This window comes from Mastigoproctus giganteus, chromosome 12, assembly GCF_048544385.1.
Source record: "Mastigoproctus giganteus isolate SK-2022 chromosome 12, ASM4854438v1, whole genome shotgun sequence".
Taxonomy (NCBI): Eukaryota; Metazoa; Arthropoda; class Arachnida; order Uropygi; family Thelyphonidae; genus Mastigoproctus; species Mastigoproctus giganteus.
The window spans coordinates 60,407,575-60,433,597 of record NC_143586.1 but is presented as its reverse complement, the minus strand read 5'-3'; the positions used below and the strand labels follow the sequence as shown (position 1 = coordinate 60,433,597).

The following is a 26,023-nucleotide window of genomic DNA, read 5'->3' as shown; positions in this document are numbered from 1 at the left end:
ACCCTTTTGGGTATCAGAATATATACTTAAGTCTTTTTACCTTTGCCTAGAACAGATATCCTTTCGTTTTAATGTGACTCATTAATTTTGATGGTTGTTGATTTCAACTTTCCAAATGCCCGTTCTGGAGCTGCTTCTAGGTGCTCAAGAGCAGCTCCAGAACAAGCGCTGCTCCTTGGACTCAACTGGTACATATTTTCAGTTTCATTTCTCTGTTCATGGTATCTCTTATTGCCTTTTTTAACATGTGCGAGGCCCTGGCCTCATTAGTAATAGAATATAAGTAAAGTTAATTTCCAGGAAATAGCATGATTGGAAGTCCAAATTAAGAATTTGGTATTGTATAAATCTTAGATGTAATTTTCTTACATTCAAGTACATTTCTTACATTTCCTGTATATTTTCCAGAAATACCATGAAGCATCATATTTCTTTCTATTTCAAGGAGTATTATGTTCATGGTATCTCTTATTGCATTTTGTAACGTGAGTGAGGCCCTGGTCTCATTAGTAATAGAATATGTACATGGAAAAGAGAAGTAAAGTTAATTTCTAGGAAATAGCATGATTGGAAGTCCAAATTAAGAATTTGGTATTGTATAAATTTCAGATGTAATTTTCTTACATTCAAGTACATTTCTTACATTTCCTGTATATTATTCAGAAATACCATGGAGCATGGAAGAAAGATATCTATACATTAAAAAAGGATTAGCCCTGATTCTTCAAATTCCTAAGTGATAGTATCACTTAGGAGGCTTAAGATCAATGGTGGAGGGATCTAATGTCACAGAACTAAAGATGATAGATGCAGTATCCTATGGGATCACTGAAGAAGTTGGAGCAATATGGCCTTAGTTGCTAATGCTCCTAAAAAAACCAAATAACAATGACAACTGAAGAAGCAAATATTATGACTATATATAGGCAGATAAAAGGTAGCCTGAAATCTCAGACAAGGGGTACAATCAGAAATTCTTATTGTAAGGCAGTATGTAAATAAAATAAGTATGTAAATAGATAAGTTGACACAAAAAATAGAGAGAATACCAGAACATACTATATTTAGCAGTCACGTGAGCTTGAACCACAGTCAATTCAAACAGATACAAATGTACTCTCATGGTTGTCTTCTTAGCTACAGTGACTAGTTTATATCTGCTATATTAATTTATTCATTATTACACATACAACAAATTAACTTCTATTTTATCTTATAAAACCTTTATTTATTTATTTTTTTTTTATGTGAACCCCAAACACGAGAGGTATTAGAACCTATAGTACTTAGTACCGTGCTTGGGTTGGAGGTTGAGAAGACGAAAGAAGATATTTGTTGACATTGGACTTGAACTTCTGTAGATTGTAATTTTCAGGAAATACCTATGAAGGAAGGTTGTTCCAGAAAACGGCAGTCGGATGAATAAATGAGGAAGATGAAAAGTTGGTTCTGTGAGTTTGAAGTTGGACAGTAAATGGATGATGGATGGTGGCAGCGTGTGTTTGGACTGTTTTGAAAGAGAGAGCAGGAATTATAGAAGCCAATTCAGAAGAACAGTGCCCATGGAAGTATCTGTAGAAGAGGCATGCAGTAGAAACAGTACATCTATGAGAAAGCGAGTGGAGAGACTCTGTTAGAGATGAATCATAAATTAACCTAACTGCCCTCTTCTGAATGGAATCAAGAAGCCTGAGAGTGGCCAGTAGCTTTGGCAAGAGACCAGAATGCTCAGCTACCATTAGGGCAAGAAGCAAGTTTTCTACTCTTAGCCTGTTCAAACTCTAGTTTGGACTGATTAATAACTGCTTTACAATTGTTGCGAGCTTTGGTGCAGGCAGAAAATGAAACTGAAGAATTAGAAACAAGCTAATTACGATATGCAACATTCTTCTCTTGAACAGCCTTAGCACATTTATTGGAAAACCAAGGTTTAGATAAAGGACGAGATTTTAAGTGGATTGTGGGATAAAGGATTCCATTCCTGCAAGAATAATTTTATTTTTTGATAGTATCTTTAAGTGGATATGATAAAAACTAATAATAAAACATTGTAATAATTGGAAATGATAATAATAAAAATATGAATTTCTTGATTGCACAGGTTGTACACCTGTACAACTTTTCCCCCTTCCCAGTGAAGAATTCTTCTAGATTTTTTATGATTTTTTTCCCTTAGAATTTTACACTTGTCATACACATTGCCTACATTTAATTTAACAGAAATATTTTTAGAAACTCACCTTTATCAAATATTTACAGAGTAGCAAACTTAGTTTTCATAAAAATAACAACTTTTTCTTTTCTCACCCATATTTCACTAATTTACATAATATTTTATAAATTATTTACTGTAATTATATGGGGTTTTGTCAATGATATATAGGAATTTTGCTAGCAGGGAAAAGGAGGTGATTATCCCTCTGTATAAGGCAATGGTCAGGCCACGCCTTGAGTACTGCGTACAGGTCTGGAGGCCTCATTTTATGGAAGGATGTAGATTTACTTGAGCATGTACAGAGGGAGGGCAACAAGATTGGTGAGGGGAATGAAGGGATCCTCTTACCAAGAGAGGCTTAAGTTCTGCAAATTGCAGTGGCTGGAGACTAGGCACCTGCGCGGTGATCTGATTGAGGTGTATAAGGCCTTGAATGGGTTGAGCATGCTGAATTCTGATGGGATCCCTTCCACGTGTTCAGATTACGAACCTAAGGGGGCATAAATTCAAATTAAGAAACACAGATGTAGATTACATGTGCGGAAATTTGCCTTTAGCCAGCGGGTGGTTAATTGCTGGAACAAACTTCCATCTGTCGTTGTGGAAGTTGATAGGTTGAATAAATTTAAGGAGGAACTGGACAGGCATTTGGAGGGAATGGTGTGATTTTTTTTTTTGGCTGATGCTGCATAAGCTCATACACTTGCTTTCTTGCATCAAATGCCACTTCTACTACTACTACTACTACTACTACTACTACATTGGACTTGAACTTCTGTAGACTGTAATTTTCAGGAAATACATACGAAGGAGGGTTGTTCCAGAAAACGGCAGTTGAGTGAATAAACAAGGAAAATGAAAAGTTGGTTCTGTGAGTTTGAAGTTGGACAGTAAATGGATGTTGGCTGGTGGCTGCACGTGTTCGGACTGTTTTGAAAGAGAGAGAGAGTGGGAATTATAGAAGCCAATTCAGAAGAACAGTGCCCATGGAAGTATCTGTAGAAGAGGCATGCAGCAGAAACAGTAAGTCTATGAGACAGCGAGTGGAGAGAATCTATTAGAGATGAATCATTAAATAACCTAACTGTCCTCTTCTGAAGAGAATCAAGAAGCCTGAGAGAGGTTTTGGGGGCACCACACCAGATGTGTGAACAGTGTTCCACGGCAGGGCAGATTTGCGATTTATACAGAGTGAGCAGCTGTTTGGAAGAAAAGTAACGCCGAGAGCGAAAGAGAAAACCAAGTTTTTTAGATGCAGAGGAAGCAATATTTATAATGTGCTTGTGCCAAGAGAGATTAGAAGTCAGGGTAATTCCCAAAAGAGATATATCATTTTGTCTAGAAATTGGAGTATCACCAAAGATAAGCATAGGAGCAGAAGAATCCTTTTTGCGAGATATAAGACAAGACTGAGTTTTAGTTGGGTCGATATCAACTAAGTTGTATTTGCCCCACTGGAGAATTACCCGAAGATCGGCATTTAAGGAATTGGTCGCAGATTTTCGAGAATTTGAAGCTGATTGAGCAGGGCAAGGTTTCTCAAAATGGAAAGTGGAATGCAATGTGCTATCATCGGAAAAACTATGGATAGGATTTCCATTCAATGGAAGAAGGTCATTAATATACAAGAGGAAAAGAACTGAACCTTGGAGGACACCGGCATTAGTGGAGAAGTTAGAAGACAGAGAGCCATCACTCTCAGTGAGCGATCAGAGACAAAACTGGATAACCAATACAAAAAAACAGTTGGCAAACCATAAGATGGAAGCTTGTTTAGAAGATCTTTATACCAAACACGATCAAAAGCCTTTGAGATGTCAAGAGCAACTACTTGTGTTTCACCAAACCTTTCCATTGAATTAGTCCATAAATGGGTAACATAAGCCAGAATATCACCAGCGGATCAACACTGACAGAATCCATACTGCCACTCGTTGATCAGATGGAAGGTTTCTAGGTAGTTTAAAAGTTGGCGGTTAATTGATTTCTCCATTACTTTAGAAAGAGTAGAAGTAATTGCAATGGGACGATAATTGGATGGGAGGGATTTGTCAGTCTTTTTAGGAACTGACTGGATATGAGCAAATTTCCAAGCAGAAGGAAAAACACCTTTGGAATAAGAAAGTGAAAAAAGGCGGCAAAGAATAGGAGTAAGTTCAGGAACACAGGTTTTGAGAACAAGCGGAGAAATACCATCAGAACCTGGAGCTTTCTTAGCATCAAAATTCGTCAAAATCCTTCTGACATCCATTTGACGGAAGACCACAGGAGGCATTGAATGGAGCGTGTTGGGAATGGTGGGAGGTGTTTTACCAAGATCATTAATACATGAGTTGGAAGAAAAATGGGATGCTAGCAGGTCAGCTTTATCCTTGGCTGAAATGACAACAGAACCGTCTGGTTTGGGCAGAGGTGGGAGCAGAGATGGGCAAAAGTTGTGGCTAATAGCTTTGGCAAGAGCCCAGAATGCTCAGCTACCATTAGGGCAAGAAGCAAGTTTTTTACTCTTAGCCTGTTCAAACTCTAGTTTGGACTGATTAATAACTGCTTTACAATTGTTGCAAGCTTTGGTGTAGGCAGAAAATGAAACTGAAGAATTAGAACAGTCAAAGAGTAAAAACCTTGCTTCTTGTATAATTAAAATCACCAAGGAAAATTACCTCACTGTTAGGAAAGCTGGACTGGAGAAAGTCAAGTTGCAAAGAGAAGAAGTCAAAGAGCTCAAAGTGATTAGTGGAGTTGGGAGAACGGTAGAGACAACAGATGAATTTGTCACAATGAGGTAGAGAGATTTTAAGCCAGAGAAGATCAAAGAGAGGAGATTCGTAATTGACAAGTCTCTGACAGGGAATATCAGAATGGACATATGCACAAGTACCACGTTTGAGGCAAAAGGAATCATACAGCGAATAATTTGGGCATCTGAGATGAGCAGTAGCTGAATCAACCGATAACTGAGATTCTGTCAGAAAAAGTACATGGGGTTTGGCAGACTGCAAGTGGAAATGGACATCGTTGAGATTAGAATTGAGACCACGTATATTTGTGAAATGAATTATGAAGTGTTTGGGAGGTTTAGATCTTTTCACAGATAAGCTTGCTCTGTTAGTTTGACAATTCATGGTGTATTCAATAGTAAGAAAAAGTGGGTGGAACATCCTGTAGGAAGTAATGAAATTTTTGGATATGGCGTACACATGGTAAGAATATACCCAGATCCTTGACATAACATGGCGTCGACAATGCCTCCTGCATACATACTACTCGGACTCCCTCCAGTCACTATCTGGCAGAGTAGAAGTAGCAAGATTATACACTAGCTGATCCGGAAGCCTCCTATAGAGTTACCGATAGGTTCGGTCCAGTGTACTAACTAGTGGCTGGCCTGCGAATACCGTTTTAGAGCTGTACCCTCGAATTGTAAGGAATATTGGATCTTGTCACGATGTTCATTATAACCTCAAAAGTCATCAATCATGCTGCATGGTGGAAGAGATGGGGAATGGTTGACCGGAACTTAGTTCTAGAGACCAAACATGGGTTCCACCACTTCAATAAGCAAAGTGGTGGTATTGCACTGGTTGATGAGAGTCATCTACCACCTAGTACTGCCTGGTAACATAGAGGGGCAGCATTCCTCCATGTGGTGTGGGCGCCACACCTCGACCCCTGCTTACGTTGGTTCACACCTGGGTGGTTACCCACCACGTACTTGTGCATGGAGGTTATACCCAGGATTACTAACAGTCCCACCATCGTGAAGGTGCAAGCAGAGGATTTGGCTGTCACAGACCGTCCGGACTTCGCCGAAATCGAGTCCATTTGACTTGAGTGTCACCTGAATATCAGTTCCATCAGCACTTTAGACTCCCAGGTAGCAAGTACAGCTTGTCTGGCATATTTGAGAGAATGTCTGTGACAACCTCAAGGACAAATAATTTTACTAGTACAAGCACGGTTTGGCACAAAAGCAAAAACTTAACAGGTGGGCTTGGTGTACCACATGTACCAGACCTGTGCAATGGCACATTGCAGTGTGTGGGCATCAGACATATTGCTTTAAAGTGGGGGAGGAGGAAGAGACTCTGTTCATCCAGTGAGTCAGTTAAGCAATGTTGGTTAAGAGAGCTTCTACTGTATAAAAAACATCTAGAGTGACAAACCTCTTCAATGGTACTATTACAGCTATTGTAGATATTAGAGACTTCAATATTTTTCATTGCTCTCTAACTTTACAATGCCATTTTTCTGTATACGGTCAGTCCTCGTATAGCACGATAGTTGTGTTCCTAGAAACCCTCGTGCAATGCAAAATCGTGCAATATAAACAACAGGCCCTATGGGAAAAATAGGGTTAGGTGCCGACCACCCAACATTGAACACACATTTGTAACCAAAACATTACCAAACACAATAAATAATCATAATATAATACTTATGTATTTTATTACGACTATTACGTAATAAAATATTCCAATGCTTTTGCTTCTATTGTAAGCAAACTTGTTTTTTGTTTGATTTTCTATGCAAACAGATGACAGCCGTTTCATCTCTTCCAATTCTTTGTGTCTTAATCTAATGGATTTTAATTACACTTTGAGTTGTTCCTGCTATGAAAGTTGTTTTTATTTTCTCTGCATTCTTTGTAATTCTCGGCGTTTCCTCACTTAGGTCTGTAGCACGTGCAATATCATATGGTCTTTCATTTCGCTCAAAGCGTTTCATATTTTTTCTCTCTCGACAGAGGCGGACTGGCCATAAGCCTAACCGGGGAAACCCCTGTGGGGCAGAGGCCTGTGTGATTTTGGCCATAAACCATAGTATGAGGCCACTACAAATTTTCCCGGGTAAGAATGTTTGATCCAGTCCGCCTCTGTTTATCGGTATTGCTTTTCTTTTTCTCTCTGAATCTGCAGTGTCTTCACCAGGGTGCTTCCTTTTCACACCTTTTAAGTATTTTAAAATGAGGAGGCATGCATGATACACATAAACAAAGCTGTGCGCGTGTAGCAACTGAACAAACTGTTACTAACTGGTATTAAACTTGATCTAATTGCATTTGTGATTATACCGATAGCTGGAATTGTGTTGGTTTTTACATTATTATGGTGAAATGTGTTTCCCCTTCACTGATATAAAAAACAAATATATTTTCAGAATCTTCTCTTCATTCCTATCGTGTTGCGTTCGGTTGGGGCGATTCTGCATTCGACTGCCATTTCTTGTAAACACAAAGGCGAATCATGCATAAGCGGATTCAGTTCGTGTTATATGAGAAGGGCAACAAGATTAGTGAATGGAACAAAGGGGTGTTCTTACAAAGAAAGGCTTAAGTTTTGCAAATTACAGTGTCTGGAGACTAGGCACCGGCGAGGTGATCTGATAGAGGTGTATAAAGCCTTGAATGGTTTGAGCATGCTCAATGCTGATGGGATTCTTCCTCTTGCTCAGAATAATCACCTGAGAGGGCATAAATTCAAATTGAGGAAAGACAGATGTAGAATGGACATGCGGAAATTTGCCTTTAGCCAGCGGGTGGTTGGTTGGTGGAGCAGACTTCCATCCCTTGTCGTGGAAGTTGATAGCCTAAATAAATTTAAGGCTCAGCTGGACAGGTATTTCGAATGAACAGAGGGGTGAAGTGGAAGTGGTTATTTTTTATTTATTTTTTTTTTTTTTGGCTGATGCTGCATAAGCTTGCTTTCTTGCATCAAATGCCTCTACTAATGCTAATGCTAATGCTAATATAAGATATCGGTCCCCTATTTATAAATCTTGTATGATCGAATTCGTGTAGTGTAAACACGTGTTATACGAGGACTGACTGTATTAGACTTACCATCTTTGTACTCATTCACCTTAGTATCCTCCTCATGCTCTATATTCTTATTGGTATGTGTGCATTCATGGCTTCTGTGACTATTGCTTTAAAGATAAGTTTCCTTTCACACTCAAGCAACTCTACATCCCTCATTTTAGGAAGGATGTAGAGTTGCTTGAACGTGTACAGAGAAGGGCAACAAGATTTGTGAGGGGAATGAAGGGGGTCCTCTCACCAAGAGAGGCTTAAGTTCTGCAGATTGCAGCAGCTGGAGACTAGGCACATGCGAGGTGATCTGATTGAGGTATATAAGGCTTTGAATGGGTTGAGCTTGCCGAATTCCGTTTGGATTCTTCTCCTGCTCAGATCACGAACCTAAGGGAGCATAAATTCAAATTGAGGAAAGAGAGTTATAGAATAGATGGCAGAAATGAGGAAAGAGAGTTATAGAATAGATGGCAGAAATTTGCCTTCTGCAAGCTGGTGGTTAATTGCTGGAACAAACTTCCATCTGTCATTGTGGAAATTGATAGTTTAAATAACTTCAAGGAGGAACTGGACAAACCTTTAGAGGGAATGGTTGCGTGAATTTTTTTTGGCTGATGATACATAAGCTCATACGCTTGCTTTCTTGCATCACATGCCTCTATTACTATTATTACTATTAAAACCCACGCCTTTTATCTTTAACGAAAACAGCCTCGTTCTTCATCTTCCAACTTAGAACTGCATGATGGCTTTCTGCAGATGGTTCCTGTATTATCACTCCTATGATCAGGCCTAAAATGTTATTTCCCATAGTGTTTACTCTAACCAGCTGATACAAATTTAGTTTATTTAAAAAATTTGTCCCCTGTGATGAGCTTTCCTCTTGTTTACTCCAACAATAAGACAGTCAACATTAGAAAAAATAAGACATTGTAAAATTTTTTAGCTGAATTCAAAATGGTGTTTTATTAATTATAATTTAATCTACTTTTTTATCTTTTGAAGCCTTTTATGCCATGTCATTTTTCTGCTTATTTTCTGTTATGTGCACCCCACATCCCTCAATTTCAGCTTTTCATCCACCAAACAGTTTTCAGAAAAATGCACACAGTGAATAAAAACAACCAAATTATAATATACCATTGGTGCAGATATATTACATTTGCTGAAAAAGGTGCATTTGTAAACTCCATTTAATTCCAAAAATAAAAAAATATTTGCTCATGTGCCATCTGTCAGGCACCATAAAAATGTCTAAACTATCATAAATCTAGTAAATCAAAATAAAAACAAAATGCTGTATCAACATTTGGTGAATATTGCTGTAGAAAGATGTATGGGAGAATTTTATTTTATTTCCAAAATTAAAAAAATAAATAAAAATTGGTGCTTCTTAGAACCAAAATAATATTCTAGAGTTAATTTATATTTCTGTTCCTGATCTTACCTCCTTACATATCTATTGAAAAATAATCCGATTGTAGTCAGAAGATAGCTCATCTAATTTTACTTGTCTTGTAAATCTCTGCTATTGTCTGATGCACTATCGTTACATTTAATCCCAATAACTGTATATTTAATCCCCATAAATCTGTCCTCTGCTCAATAAATTTAAATAGTTCCATCACAGAAACTAACATATCTGGAATGGGCCTAAAACATATCCTATTGATGACAAACTTTTTCCAGCCTAGATGCCAAAAATAAGTAGAAACAAACAAGACAACTGTCATGATATTGGGAAAAAAATGACTAAAATTAGTACACAGGCTTTATTGATATTATAAAAAGGTAACAAATTTTTAACATGTGTAATGAGAATTTTTAGCATCAGCATTAGCATTAGTAGAGGCATTTAATGCAAGAAAGCAAGCTTATGCAGCATCAGCCAAAAAAAAAACAAAAACAAAAAAACAAAAAAAAAAAAACCACTTCCATTTCACCCCTCCGTTCGTTCAAAATACCTGTCCAGCTGAGCCTTAAATTTATTTCGGCTATCAACTTCCACAACAAAAGATGGAAGTCTGTTTCACCAACCAACTACCCGCTGGCTAAAGGCAAATTTACGTGCATCAATCCTACACCTGTCTTTCCTCAATCTGAATTTATGCCCTCTCAGGTGATTATTCTGAGCAAGAGTAAGAATCCCATCAGCATTGAGCACACTCAAATGATTCAAGGCTTTATACACCTCTATCAGATCACCTTGCCGGTGCCTAGTCTCCAGACACTGTAATTTGCAAAACTTAAGCCTTTTTTCGTAAGAACAACCCATTGTTCCATTCACTAATCTTGTTGACCTTCTCTGTACTCGTACCAGCAGCTCTACATCCTTCTTGAAATGAGGCCTCCAGACCTGTATACAGTACTCAAGGAGTGGCCTGACCATTGCCTTATACAAGGGAATAATCATCTCCTTATCCCTGCTAGAAAAATTCCTGTATATCATTGACAAGACACCATGACCTACTCTTGCAGACCGTCTGCACTGCTCAGAAAACTTCATATCTGCCTGCACAATTACCCCCAGGTTCTTTTCATTCTCTACCACTGTCAGTGTAGTACCACAGAGTTGATACATTGCTCTGGGGTTGCTGTTTGCCCTATGTAGTACTTTACATTTGTCAATGTTAAACTTCATTTGCCACCTGTCAGCCCATCTGCTCAACCTTTCCAGATCCTGTTGCAGCAGCAGCAGCATAGCATGTAGTGTCCTTAACAACCCTGCCAAACTTTGTATCGTCTGCAAACTTGGACATTAAGCTTGATATACCATCATCAGTATCATTTATAAATACAGAAAACAATAATGGACTCAACAATGAACCCTGAGGGACTCCACTAATAACATTAGTCCACGATGAGCAGTGTCCACTGATTACCACTCTCTGTCTTCCCCCCCTCAACCACCCCTTTATCCATAGCAGCAATTTGCCTCCAATGCCACACTGCTCCAATTTGCAGTAGTCTTCCATGTGCAACAGTATCAAAAGCCTTTCTAAGATCAAAATATATAATAACAAAGTTATTCCTTGCATCCAGTTCTTTTGTGACTGCATCATAGTATCCAATCAAATTGGTCAGGCAAGACTTTCCCTTAACAAAACCATGCTGTGTCCAAGCTATAACTGAAGTCTTGTCTAGATGATCTTGCAGTGCTCCTTTAACCAATGCCTCCATTAATTTTCCTGGAACAGAAGTTAAACTCACACGTCTATAATTACTTGTGTCAGCCTTTGATCCTCCTTTGTGAATTGGGTCACATTTGGACATCTCCAGTCTATGGGTACCTCCCCTGAGTCCAAGGAAGCTCTCATAATTATGGCTAAGGGTTTGCTTACTTCCTTTGCTGCCTCCTTTAATATAACTGGATAGATCCCATCCACCTCAGGTGCCTTTCTTGTGTTTATCTTCAACAATTTCTCCTCCACTTTACTCTCAGTTATTACAAGATTATCTAGCTTACTGTCAGAGTTGAATACACTCTGGCATTCCCCTTGCTGAATAACTCCTCATGTGTGAATGTCGATGCAAAATATTCATTTAGTTTGTTAGCTACCTGAGCAGGATCATCAATAGTTGAACCACCGATATCAAGTGGACCAATCTAATTCATCCCCTTCCTTCTAGAGTTTACATAAGTAAAGAACTCTTTGCTGTTTTTCTTTGCATCCTTTGCCAAAGATTTCTCGTAATCTGCCTTCGCCTGCCTAACCTCCTTTGTAACTTGGTTACAGATCAGCTTATATCTATCATAGGCATCTGTGTCACATGTTAATTTATATGTATCCCATGCATTTTTGTTCTCTGTCATATGTCTCATTAGTTCATCTGACATCCATTTAGGCCTTAACCTTGAACAATATTTCTTAGTTGGTAAAATATTGGCTATACAATATCTGTAAAGCCTAGTAGCTTCCAAGATAAGTTCTTTGAGTGCTTCCATTTTGAATTTGCTGTTGGTAACATCATCAGTTGGTCCCACTGTATAGAATTTAAATACCGTCCGAAAGCAAAAACCCTTCCATTTACCCCTGATGATAGTTAGCTCTTTGAGTAAATCCCACTTCAGCACACTGTGATCACTGCCACCTAGTGGTTTCTTTATCTGCAGATTCTTAATGCATGAAGAATCACTACTGATAATCAGATCAAGAATATTAGTTCCTCTGGTTGCCATCTGAACATGCTGATGAGAAAACAGTCATCCAATAAATCCACAAAAGTCTTGCTAGTGTGTGAGTGACCAACCCACAAATTCCAGTCAATATCTGGGAAATTAAAATCCCCCATTATAAGACTCTCTGATTTATTGGTCCACTCTATTTCCCTGTAGAGTTTCTTATTATACTCATCAGAGTCATTAGGCCTATAGCACACTCCTACTCTCAATTTTGATCTCCTAATGCTTATGTCACACCAAACTGACTCGAGACTGCACTGTCCAGCGATGTCGACTGGCTTCACTTCCTTGAATTTTATGTGTATCTTAACTAATAGCATAACCCCTCCTACCTTCCTATCCTGTCTATCCTTTCTGTACACATTGTACTCCCTAAATTCCAGTTCTGCATTCCTTATATCTGTGTGACACCACTTCTCTGATATCCCAACAATATCTGCCTTTGATGTTTTGAGCAATACCTCAAATTCATCAAATTTATTTACTAAACTCCTAGAATTGGTGTACACGCAAGTATACATGCACCTCTTCCTATTCTTAGCTACCCTAACACAACCCATGTGTTTACTTGTATCGCAATGACTCCCAGCAGTCTCTGAAATATCCTGCATCTTGTTTTCCGGGCTGCTGCTCATTCCAATAGAAGCAGTGCAAGAATCACTTTCACCTCTGCCAGTGGCTACTGTTAATCTATTAGTCCTTGTATCCCCCCAAGCTAGCAGTTTTCCGACCCACCTAACATTGCCTCAATAGCATCAGCAAATATTCTTGCACCCTTTCTATTTACGTGTATCCCATCCCTGTAGAAGCAGTCTCTCCTGTTAACAAGTACAGACCAGGCTGAAAAAAATTCTGCCCCTTGAGCCTTGCACAATCTTTCCAGGGCCGAATTGATCGACAAGGCTCTCATCATATACTCCCTCCTATCGTGTCTGGGCAGAATTGCAGACACTTTCAAATTCAACCCTAATTCATGGCTTTTTTTCAACAGTGACCTGTACTTGTTAAGTAATTCTGCCGGTCTTCCGCTCTTAATATGATTAGTGCCAATGTGTACAACTATATCACCTTTTGTGTCCTTAAAAGATGATATCCACTCTACAACGTCATCAGCCTTTGCCCCTGGCAGACATACTCTGGTCCTGTTCCACCTATCCTTTTTACAAAGCATGTTCCCCGTTTCCCTGACAATAGAGTCGCCAACAACTACTAGATAGCTCGGCTTGCGTATTTTTTTGCTTTTAGTCTAACAATGGAATGTAACGAGCCAACCTTCAATATCTGGTCCTTGAGGTTGTCTCAGACATTCTCTCAGATATGCCAGACAAGCTGTTCTTGCTACCTGGGAGTCTAAAACGCTGATGGAACTGATATTCGGGTGACACACAAGTCAAGTGGACCCAATTTCGGCGCGAAGTCCGGACGGTCTATGACAGCCAAATCGTCTGCTTGCACCTTCACGATGGTAGGACTGTTAGTAATCCTGGGTATAACCTTCATGCACAAGTACATGGTGGGTGACCACCCAGCTGTGAACCAACGTAAGCAGGGGTCGAGGTGTGGCGCCCACACCACATGGAGGAACGCCGCCCCTCTATGTTACCAGGCAGTACTAGGTGGTAGATGACTCTCATCAACCGGTAAAATACCACCACTTTGCTTATTGGAGGCTTGAAGTGGTGGAACCCATGTTTAGTCTCTAGAGCTAAGTTCCGGCCAACCCTTCCCTATCTCTTCCATCATGCAGTATGATTGATGATTTTTGAGGTTATGATGAATGTCGTGGCGAGATCCAATATTCCTTACATTTCGAGGGTACAGCTCTAAAACGGTGTTCGCAGGCCGGCCGCTAGATAGTACACCGGACCAAACCTATTGGTAACTCTCTAGGAGGCTTCCGGATCAGCTAGTGTATAATCTTGCTACCTCTACTCTGCCAGATAGTGACGGGAGGGAGTCCGAGTAGTGTGTACGCGGGGAGCATTGTCGAGGCCACGTTATGTCAAGGATCTGGGTATATTCTTACCACGTGTACGCCATATCCAAACATTTCATTACTTCATACAGCATGTCCCACCCACTTTTTCTTACTATTGAATACACCATGAATTGTCAAAATAATAGAGCAAGCTTATCTGCGAAAAGATCTAAACCTCCCAAGGACTTCCTAATTCATTTCACAAATATACGTGGTCTCAATTCCAATCTCAACGATGTCCATTTCCACTTGCAGTCTTCCAAACCCCATGTACTTTTCTGACTGAATCTCAGTTATCAGTTGATTCAACTACTGCTCCTCTCAGATGTCCAAATTATTTGCTGTATGATTCCTTTCACCTCAAAGGTGGTACTTGTGCATATGTCCGTTCTGATATTCCCTGTCAGAGACTTAGCAATTTGGAATCTCCTCTCTTTGATCTTCTCTGGCTTAAAATCTCTCTACCTCATTGTGTAAAATTCATCTGTTGTCTCTACCGTTCTCCCAACTCCACTAATCACTTGGAGCTCTTTGACTTCCTCTCTTTGCAACTTGACTTTCTCCAGTCCAACTTTCCTAACAGTGAGGTAATTTTCCTTGGTGATTTTAACGTTCACCACTCCAGCTGGCTTCCGTTTTCTAGTCACACCGACCTAGCAGGTCGAGATGCTGAGTCTTTTGCAATTACTAATGACCTAGCACAGATTGTTCATTTACCTACAAGAATACCGGACAATCCTAATCATACAGCCAATACGCTTGATCTTTTTCTCACAAACAACCCTTCTAAGTACAAGGTTGAAGTGAGAGGTCCTTTAGGCACTTCAGATCACAACTTGGTGATTGTCTCTTCTCCAATGGAACCTTTATCTCATGGCTATTCCCAACCTCGTATTGTTTGGCATTACAAGAATGAGGCCAACAAGATATTGAAGGTTGGCTGCTATAATTCTTGCTCTCTCTTTCAAAACAGTCCAAACACGTGCTGCCACCAGCCAACATCCATTTACTGTCCAACTTCAAACCCACAGAACCAACTTTTCATCTTCCTCATTTATTCATTCAACTGCCGTTTTCTGGAAAAACCTTCCTTCATACGTATTTCCTGAAAATTACAATCTACAGAAGTTCAAGTCCAATATCAACAAATATCTTCTTTCGTCTTCTCAACCTCCAACCCAAGCACGGTACTAAGTACTATAGGTTCTAATACCTCTCGTGTTTGGGGTTCTCATAAAAAAAAAAAAAAAAAAAAAAAAAAAAAAAAAATGTGGATTGCAACAATACAAATACTAGTATTGTTGCAATCATGATTGTGACATCATACAATTCAACAAATGGATAATTAATATATCAACTTGGATTGCGCTAACCTCTTCCAAACATTGATTCCATAAAAAAAATAGAGAGCATGAACATAAAACTTTCTTCAATCGAATCGCTTCGCTTTTGTCGTCTTTAGCCAAATTAATTTCCATGTTGGTATTATCAAAGAATGACATTTGTTGTGATTTGATACAATCGAACAAATATTGACCAAACGTGTCAACCAAATATTGACCAAACGTGTCAACCAAATATTTCAAACGTGTCGACCAAATATTGAAGCCATTGTCATCAACCATTTTCAATCCACTGCAGGATTAAAGCCTCTCCAGCAACTTTCCAGTTCCTTCTGTTGTGAGCACTGGCCATACATTTACTACCCAAAAACTCATGAATTTCATCTATCCCTCTCCGCCTTTGTCTTCCAGGTTTTCTTCTAGCTCCTCTTGGGTACCATTCTGTTATTTTCTTAGTCCATCTGTCATCATGTCTTCGAGCTATGTGTCCTGTCCAAGACCATTTTAGTTCTTTAGTTTTGATAAGAATGTCCTTTACTTGAGTTCTTTACTGCTGCCTAATCCATGTGTTTCTCTTCTTATCTAACAGTCTGATTACCAATATAATTCTTTTCATTCTTCGCTGTGCAGTTCTCAGCTTCTCTTCCATTCTTTTGGTGAGTGCCGAAGTTTCACTTCCATAAGTTATGGTGGGGAGTATACACTGGTTCATTGTTTTACATTTCAGACAAACTGGGATATTGCTCTTCAGTATGTGACTATATTTCCTGATTGCTGTCCATCCAAAATTATTCTTCTCTTGACTTCCAGCCATTTATCACTATTACAACTAATGACTTGTCCCAGATAAGTATATGACTCCAAATTTTCAATTACTTTTTGGTTTCGAGAGTATCCAGTGCGGTCGCAGCTTGGTAGAAGCTCGCGGGAAAGAGAAGTTTTTTTCTGATTTATTTTCTGTTTATTAGCTTATATTGGCATATTAACTTATTTTCTAGAGTAGCTTATATTCCTATTTACGATACTTAATTTAAAGTTTAACTTAGATAGAGATTTTGTAGGTATTCTTAGTATCGGTAACGGTATCAAATCCACGTGTTACAAATCGTAATTCACCCGCCATTGTTACGCGATAGCATAAACTTAAAATAGTATAGTGCATAATATAATATTGTCAGTTAATCAGTAAATCTATTAATCTTGCTAAACTTCATTGCCGATTAAATTGTACTTTTAACTATATATATATAACGACTTAGAGTACAAAGGTAACAAATAATTAATACATAACTTGATACGAGAATTATATAAAGGGAACTCGTAGATAACACTCGATACTGAAAAATAAATATAGCGTTCTAACTATTTATAAATAGCGTTATAACTAGTTATAAATATAGCGTTATAACGTGTTAGGATACAAATTTAAGGTTTTCATTTTGTTCTGAAATTCAAATTTTATTGAAATTAGTTGAATCATGACTCAGACCAGAGCACCAAAGCAAAAGGCTCAAGTTAATGGGAGTGCTGTGGCTCAGGGGAGAGCTGCGGGGGGCAGTTGCTCTCTGATTCACAGCCTTTTAAAATGCACTGTTTGCTTGATGTTTGCAGAGCAATCGGGTACGGGACATGATACTACCAAGGGGGATGTCTTTGTGTGTGTGCACGATGTAAGGAGTGTAAGGAAATCAGGAGACAACTCGGCGTTGTTATGGGCCTATATGAGACCTTGAAGGTCAGGGTGGATGCCCTCGAAGGGAATAAATTGAGGGGCCCATCAAGCTCTCAGCTGCCCACATCAACGCCAGAGCTTGCACATGATCATCATGCAACACAGAGGCAGCCCCCTAGGCAGAATGCGCTGGTCCCACAGGAACTAGTAGCTGTTGGTGACTCTATTGTCAGGGAAACGGGGAACATGCTTTGTAAAAAGGATAGGTGGAACAGGACCAGGGTATGTCTGCCAGGGGCAAAGGTCGATGACTTTGTAGAACAGATATCATCTTTTAAGGGCACAAAAGGTGATATAGTTGTACACTTTGGAACTAATGATATTAAGAGTAGGAGACCGGTGGAATTACTTAATAAGTACAGGTCACTGTTGAAAAAAAGCCGTGAAGCAGGGCTGAATTTGAAATTGTCTGCAATTCTGCCCAGACACGATAGGAGGGAGTATATGATGAGAGCCTTGTCGATCAATTCGGTCCTGGAAAGATTGTGCAAGGCTCAAGGGGTAGAATTTTATTCAGCCTGGTCTGTACTTGTTAACAGGAGAGACTGCTTCTACAGGGATGGGATACACTTAAATAGAAAGGGTGCAAGAATATTTGCTGATGCTGTCGAGGCAGTGATAGGTGGGTCGGAAAACTGCTAGTTTGGGGGGATACAAGGACTAATAGATTAACAGTAGCCACTGGCAGAGGTGGAAGTGATTCTTGCACTGCTTCTATTGAAATGAGCAGCAGCCTGGAAAACAAGATGCAGGATATTTCAGAGACTGCTGGGAGTCATCGCGGAACAAGTAAACACATGGGTTGTGTTAGGGCAGCTAAGAATAAGAACAGGTGCATGTATACTTGCATGTACACCAATGCTAGGAGCTTGGTAAATAAACTTGATGGATTTGAGGTATTGCTCAAAACATCAAAAGCAGATATTGTTGGGATATCAGAGACGTGGTGTCACACAGATATAAGGGATGCAGAACTGGAATTTGGAGAATACAATGTGTATAGGAAGGATAGACAGGACAGGAGGTGGGGAGGGGTTATGCTATTAGTTAAGAAACATATAAAATCCAAGGAAGTGAAGCCAGTTGACATCGATGGACAGGGCAGTTTTGAGCCAGTTTGGTGTGACATAAGCATAGGGAAATCAAAATTGAGAGTAGGAGTGTGCTATAGGCCTAATGACTCTGATGAGTATAATAAGATACTGTACAGGGAAATAGAGTGGGCCAGTAAATCAGACAGTCTTATAATGGGGGATTTTAATTTCCCAGATATTCTCTGGAATTTGTGAGTTGGTCACTCGCACACTAGCAGAACCTTTGTGGATTTATTGGATGATTGTTTTCTACATCAGCATGTTCGGGAGGCAACTAGAGGGAGCAATACTCTTGATCTGATTATCAGTAGTGATTCTTCATGCATTAAGAATCTGCAGATAAAGGAACCACTTGGTGGCAGTGATCACAGTGTGCTGAAGTGGGATTTACTCAAGGAGGTAACTACCATCAGGGGTAAAGGGAAGGGTTTTTGCTTTCTTAAAGGCAGCTATGATGGTCTGAGGCAGTATTTGAATTCTATACAGTGGGACCAACTGATGATGTTACCAACAACAAATTCAAAATGGGAAGCATTCAAGTAACTAATTTTGGAAGCTACCAGGCTTTACATACCAACCAAGAAATATTGTTCAAGGTTCAGACCTAAATGGTTGTCAGACGAACTAATGAGACATATGGCAGAGAAGAAAAATGCATGGGATACATACAACTTAATGGGTGACATGGAAGCCTATGATAGATATAAGTTGGTCTGTAACCAAGTCACAAAGGAGATCAGGGAGGCAAAGGCAGATTATGAGAAATCTTTGGCAAAGGATGCAAAGAAAAACAGAAAAGAGTTCTTTACTTACTTAAACTCAAGAAGGAAAGGGATGAATCAGATTGGTCCACTGGATATTGATGGTTCAACAGTTGATGATCCTGATCAGGTGGCTAACAATCTAAATGAGTATTTTGCCTCTACATTCACACATGAGGAGTTATTCAGGAAGGGGAATGTCGTAGGTGAAGTAAACATTGGCAGTGAGCTAGATGATTTTCTAATAACTGAGAGGAAAGTGGAGGAGAAATTGTTGAGGATAAACATAAAAAAGGCACCCGGGGTGGATGGGATCTATCCAGTTATATTAAACCAGGCAGCAAAGAAAGTAAGCAAACCCCTAGCCATAATTATGAGAAGTTCTTTGGACTCAGGGGAGGTACCCATAGACTGGAGATGTGCAAATACAATCCCAATTCACAAAGGCGGATCAAAGGCTGACACAAGTAATTATAGACCTGTTAGCTTAACTTCTGTTCCAGGAAAATTAATGGAGGCACTGGTTAAAGAAGCACTGCAGGATCATCTAGACAAGAATTCAGTTATAGCTCAGACACAGCATGGTTTTGTTAAGGGCAGGTCTTGCCTGACCAATTTGATTGGATACTATGATGTAGTCACAAAAGAACTGGATGCAGGGAATAACTTTGATATTATATATTTGGATCTTAGAAAGGCTTTTGATACTGTTGCACATGGAAGACTGCTGCACATATTGGAACAGTGTGGCATTGGAGGCAAATTGCTGCTTTGGATAAAGGGATGGTTGAGTGGCAGAAGACAGAGAGTGGTAATCAATGGACACTGCTCAACATGGACTAATGTTATTAGTGGAGTTCTTCAGGGTTCAGTGCTGGGTCCGTTGTTGTTTTCTGTATTTATAAATGATATTAATGATGGTATATCAAGCTTAATGTCCAAGTTTGCAGACGATACAAATGTTGGCAGGGTTGTTAAGAACACTACTGATGCTATGCTGCTGCAATAGGATCTGGAAAGGTTGAGCAGATGGGCTGAGAGGTGGCAAATGAAGTTTAACATTGACAAATGTAAAGTACTACATATGGGAAACAGTAACCCCAGAGCAATGTATCAACTCTGCGGTACTACACTGACAGAGGTAGAAAATGAAAAGGATCTGGGTGTAATTGTGCAGGCAGATATGAAGTTCTCTGAGCAGTGCAGACGAGCTGCAAGAGTAGCTCATGGTGTCTTGTCAATGATATACAGGAATTTTTCTAGCAGGGATAGGGAGGTGATTATTCCCTTGTATAAGGCAATGGTCAGGCCACACCTTGAGTACTGTATACAGGTCTGGAGGCCTCATTTCAAGAAAGATGTTGAGTTGCTGGAACGAGTACAGAGAAGGGCAACAAGATTAGTGAATGGAACAAAAGGTTGCTCTTACGAAGAAAGACTGAAGTTTTGCAAATTACAGAGTCTGGAGACTAGGCACCGGCGAGGTGATCTGATAGAGGTCTATAAGGCCTTGAATGGTTTGAGCATGCTCAATGCCGGTGGAATTCTTCCTCTTGCTCAGAATAATCACCTGAGAGGGCATAAATTCAAATTGAGGAAGGGCAGATGTCGTATAGATGTGAGGAAATTTGCCTTTAGCCCCGAGTAGTTGGTTGGTGGAACGGACTTCCATCATTTGTTGTTGAAGTTGACAGCCTAAATAAATTTAAGGCTCAGCTGGACAGGTATTTTGAACGAATGGAGGGGTGAAATGGGAGTGGTGGGTTTTTTTTTTTTTTTTAAGGCTGATGCTGAATAAGCTTGCTTTCTTGCATCGTATGCCTCTGCTAATGCTAATGCTCATGCTAATTACTGCTCCTTCAATCATTATGTCCCTTTCTGTGGCATACTTGTTCACCATTACTTTCGTTTTAACCATATTCATCTTTATTCCAAAATCCTTACTAACTGTGCATAACTGATTAAGATTTTCCTCTAATTCTTTGGGATTATAGCTTATGACCACAATGTCATCTGCAAATCGTAAATGGCTTAGGTACTCTCCGTTCACATTGACTCCTTTCTGCGACCAGTCTAATCTTCTGAAAGCTTACTCAAGGGCAGCAGTAAACAGCTTCCGAGATATTGTCTCCTTGTCGAACTTCTTTCTCGATTTTAAATTTGCTACTGTCTTTGTCTATTGTAATAAAGGAGGTAGCACTCTCATATATTTTCTTCAAAATCATAATATATGGGGTATCTATGCCTTGTCTTTCCAGTGCCTGAAACATTGCCTGTATGGTGTTGAATGCCTTTTCATAATCCACAAATGCCAGCCATAATGGTGTTTTATATTCATTTGCTTTCTCCATTAGCTGTGATATTACATGAAGGTGATTCATAGTTGAGAATCCTGTCTTAGAGACAGCTTGCTCTTTCGGTTGATTCTCATCAAGTATTCTTTCTAATCTGTTAGTAATGACCCTTGTGAACAACTTGTAGATGTGGGATAACAAGCTATTTGGTCTATAATTTCCAATTTCTGATTTATCTCCTTTCTTATGCAGCAAAACTATGATTGCATTATTCCACTGCTTAGGCGTCACACCTTTTCTAATGCACTTAGTGAAGAGCCTTGCCAGGTTTTTGTGTTATGTCTCTTCCTCCCAATTTTAACAACTCTACAGTAACTTCATCTTCCCCCGGGGCTTTCCGATTCTTCATTTTCTTCAATGCATGTTCTACCTCATCGGGAAGAATATCGGGTATGTCGTATGTGTTGCTACTTTGCAATCCATCTTCCCCACTGCTGGTATCATTCCCTTGCTCCTTGTATAATTCTCTATAGTAGTCTTCTGCTATTTGAATTATGCCTTCTCTGCTGTTTATAAGTACACCATCGCTATTCTTCAGTTTCAGTATCATTTGTCTTTCTGTATTACTGCTCATGGCTGCTGATTTAAATCCTTTGAATTATGCCTTCTCTGCTGTTTATAAGTACACCATCGCTATTCTTCAGTTTCAGTATCATTTGTCTTTCTGTATTACTGCTCATGGCTGCTGATTTAAATCCTTTGTTTTTCCTTAATGCTTGTTCTACTTTTCTTGTGTTAAATCTTCTTATGTTCTCTCTGAGTCTCTTTCTAATGGCTTTGCATAACTCAGTATACTCAATTTTCTCCCTGTCAGTGTTTTTCTTGCTCTTCACTTGTCTCCTTCGATTCAACATAACAAGTGTTTCTTGACTAATTTTTTCTTCTTTGGATTTCTTTTTCCCTATAGGTTTCTTGGGCTTTATCATTTTCAGAAAGTTGTAATATTCCTCCTTGATATCTTGGTCGTGAGCAGTCTGCAGAAGCTCAAACTTGTTCTTAAGTTCCAGTACATACTGCTTTTTCTCCTCCTCTTCTGTTATCTCAAAGACCTTTGTATTATTTACTCGAGTCAGTTTTTTCCTTTCCTTTCCTACATCTATATCAAGTGTACATCTTACCATTCTGTGATCACTTCCAACATTTACCTTATTCAGGACAGTAACATCATTCACGATATATCTTCTGTTAGTGAGGATGAAGGCGATTTCATTAGTTGTTAATCCATTTGGACTCTTCCATGTCCACTTTCTGTTCACCCTTTTCTTGAAAAAAGTGTTCATTACTGACAATCTTTGAGATTCTGCAAATTTCACAAGTTTTTCACCTATTCCAAAGTTTCCTATAGTTCCCCTTTCTGCGCTGTTTTATCTTTTTCCAACCTTAGCATTGAAGTCCCCCATAATAATAGTGTAGTGGGTTTTCTGCTCATCTAGAAGACTCAATTTTGGTGTACATTTCTTCAACCTCTTCATCATCATGGCTCGATGTTGGTGCATAAATCATTATAACCTTTAGCTTGTACCTCTTAGAAATCTTGAGTATTAGTCTTGACACCCTTGATGATGTACTTTTGAATTCCAAAATGTTGTTTTTTTAATCTTTATGGACCAGGAACCTAACTCCACCTGCACTCCTTTCACTGTTTCCATTGGTGTACAGCAGATTTCCACTTGATAAACTTATAAGTGATTCAATTCTTCTTCTTGTTTCAGCCAAACTGAGATATTCCAATTCACATTTTCTAATTCCTTTTCCAGCTCTAATATCCTGTCTTCACCGATGAGCGATCTTACGTTTTAACCCCAGGGGCTCACATCTGGTGAGTATGGGCTTGGCACACCTAGGGTCCTGAGCTGGATATCATCATTCTTCTCTTTCTTGGTGATTCCTTTCTATTTCTCTATCTCTCTCTCTCTCTCTCTCTCTCTCTCAGGGTAACTCGGGGAATTTTTTTTTTTTTTTTTTGCTGATGCAGCATAAGCCCGAGGCTTCCTTGCACCCTATAGCTAATAATAATAATAATAATAATAATAGTAACAGGCCAAGTTCAGTTTCCGTGCATGGTAGCCCGGTCATACCCAGAGATTCTTAGCTGTCTTTGTCTACCTCTGCTTCCACTCCGATCCTCTCGCTGCCGTAAGAAGGGGGAGTGAAAACTGCTGGGGGCCTTTTGTTTCATCATGCTGTCATATACTGGAGGGTTTGGTCTTTTCCTCTTCACACTGACCAGGCGTCTTGAATAGAACCACTCTACATGTTCGTTGCCACCTAAGTGATGTAACAGAGCTTACCATTGAGAAGGTGTGCATGAGTGGATTTTAGGGAGGCAGGCCAACCGGACTTCTCCTAAATCTTCTGTAATAGAAAGATATTGGATCCGTCAGTGTTTTAGACTGAGCATCTGATAACACACAGAATACCTGTTCCCCTCTAAGCCCCATATTGAAGCCATGCTGCTTTTTATACAATCTATAGGGAAGCATGTTGACCAAATATAGAAACCACGCTTTAACCACTTACTTTCTTTCAAACCAATAAAATAGCTTGGCTTGTGTATTTTCTTACATTTTATATGCATGTTTATGCAACGATCGTCGTCAATCTTCCTTTGGAAGCGATGGACCATTATGTTGACTGAAACAGGCACATTGATCACTTGTCTCGAATGCCGTATTGTCTGTATGCGTGTCTCATATGCCTTATTCACATGAAAGGTAAGCGAGGAGGACTAAGCCTCTCTGTCACTAAATCCAACTTTTTTAAATTGAGTGGAATTTCTGGGTAGACAAACCCATTTGACTTAGATAGTGGTGGAATGGTGTTATTCTTAAGTGATCTTCTGCAGATATTACACACAAGGATCCCATTGATGTCAACATCAGGAAATGCAGTGCATATCGATGGTAAATCTTTAGCAGCTGGTTTCTTTGTGTCATTTTTGAACCATAGATGATCGTAAAGGTAGCATGTAGCAGAAATCATTTTTCATAAATATCCTTTCAAACTCTCAATGTGCATTCTTATATAAATAGTATTCAGTTAAGGTAAAGGAGCTTGATTATTTAAACCCATCTGCTCTCCAATTGGAGAAATGTTCCGTTGTATCTAATTAATACTCACTTCGGGTTCATCATTCTTAGATGGAGCGGCATTGCTGGTTGAAGACATTGCTAAATCCATTGCTGGAGTTTCTCTTTGTCTTTTACGCAATCTCAATAGTCTTTGTCATTCTTGCACACTCATTGTTATCTCCATCTTTATTTTGTTAGGTTTGTGTTAAGTTTGCATATTACTTTAGCATCATTGAACATAAAGGATATAGCAGTGTGGCCTTCAGTCCCTCTCACTGCTCAGAAAATTATTGATGTGAAATCATCTATGGTGGCACTTAACAATGGAATGTAATGAAAATGCAAATTCTGGATTTTAGGGAGGCAGGCCAACCGGACTTCTCCTAAATCTTCTGTAATAGAAAGATATTGGATCCGTCAGTGTTTTAGACTGAGCATCTGATAACACACAGAATACCTGTTCCCCTCTAAGCCCCATATTGAAGCCATGCTGCTTTTTATACAATCTATAGGGAAGCATGTTGACCAAATATAGAAACCACGCTTTAACCACTTACTTTCTTTCAAACCAATAAAATAGCTTGGCTTGTGTATTTTCTTACATTTTATATGCATGTTTATACAACGATCGTCGTCAATCTTCCTTTGGAAGCGATGGACCATTATGTTGACTGAAACAGGCACATTGATCACTTGTCTCGAATGCCGTATTGTCTGTATGCGTGTCTCATATGCCTTATTCACATGAAAGGTAAGCGAGGAGGACTAAGCCTCTCTGTCACTAAATCCAACTTTTTTAAATTGAGTGGAATTTCTGGGTAGACAAACCCATTTGACTTAGATAGTGGTGGAATGGTGTTATTCTTAAGTGATCTTCTGCAGATATTACACACAAGGATCCTATTGATGTCAACATCAGGAAATGCAGTGCATATCGATGGTAAATCTTTAGCAGCTGGTTTCTTTGTGTCATTTTTGAACCATAGATGATCGTAAAGGTAGCATGTAGCAGAAATCATTTTTCATAAATATCCTTTCAAACTCTCAATGTGCATTCTTATATAAATAGTATTCAGTTAAGGTAAAGGAGCTTGATTATTTAAACCCATCTGCTCTCCAATTGGAGAAATGTTCCGTTGTATCTAATTAATACTCACTTCGGGTTCATCATTCTTAGATGGAGCGGCATTGCTGGTTGAAGACATTGCTAAATCCATTGCTGGAGTTTCTCTTTGTCTTTTACGCAATCTCAATAGTCTTTGTCATTCTTGCACACTCATTGTTATCTCCATCTTTATTTTGTTAGGTTTGTGTTAAGTTTGCATATTACTTTAGCATCATTGAACATAAAGGATATAGCAGTGTGGCCTTCAGTCCCTCTCACTGCTCAGAAAATTATTGATGTGAAATCATCTATGGTGGCACTTAACAATGGAATGTAATGAAAATGCAAATTGCAACAATACAAATGCTTGTGTTGTTG

At 39.2% G+C, this 26,023-nt stretch overlaps 1 protein-coding gene across 2 annotated transcripts in view; it reads left to right on the top strand.

The window, feature by feature from the left end:
* Positions 1–26,023, top strand: part of LOC150077096 (papilin-like) — a 724,323-nt gene that overhangs the window by 315,805 nt on the left and 382,495 nt on the right. The window lies entirely within an intron of this gene.